We start from the raw sequence: 538 nt of genomic DNA on the forward strand, positions 1-538 counted from the left end.
CCTCCCAAAGTGCTGGGATGACAGGCATGGGCCCGTCCTGGAGACTCAGTTTCCATCTACCTTTCTACAGCCTGTGGGCCTTCCTCAAACATCCATAGCCCACAGTGAAAGCCTCTGTCTAAAAGTGTACTCTGTCTCCAATAAATCCCGTCCCCAAATGTCAGTCCCTTTCTCCCTACCGACATGCACATCATCCCTACAGAACATCCTAAGTCCTGACGAGTCTCTGCACAAATGGCTTTATGGCATTCTAAGGTCAAAGTTGTTTCCACATTGGTTTTGAACCTACAAGTTAGAACTTTAGGAAGCACACGCTGAGTGGACCGTTACACTGCCTGGGTCAGCCTGCACTCACTGTGTGACCCTGTGCATGGTTCATTCTCTGCGTCAAATTCCCATCTGTAAAATATGCAGAGTAATCCCTGCTTGATCTAGTTGGGGCTGGACCTGACACAGTAGGTCCAGCTGAATGAATGCTGGATGAATGGGGTTTAATGAGATGTACTTATCTGAGTAAAAGGCCATCTGAGACATTCGG

The sequence above is a fragment of the Theropithecus gelada genome, chromosome 11, assembly GCF_003255815.1.
Source record: "Theropithecus gelada isolate Dixy chromosome 11, Tgel_1.0, whole genome shotgun sequence".
Taxonomy (NCBI): domain Eukaryota; kingdom Metazoa; phylum Chordata; class Mammalia; order Primates; family Cercopithecidae; genus Theropithecus; species Theropithecus gelada.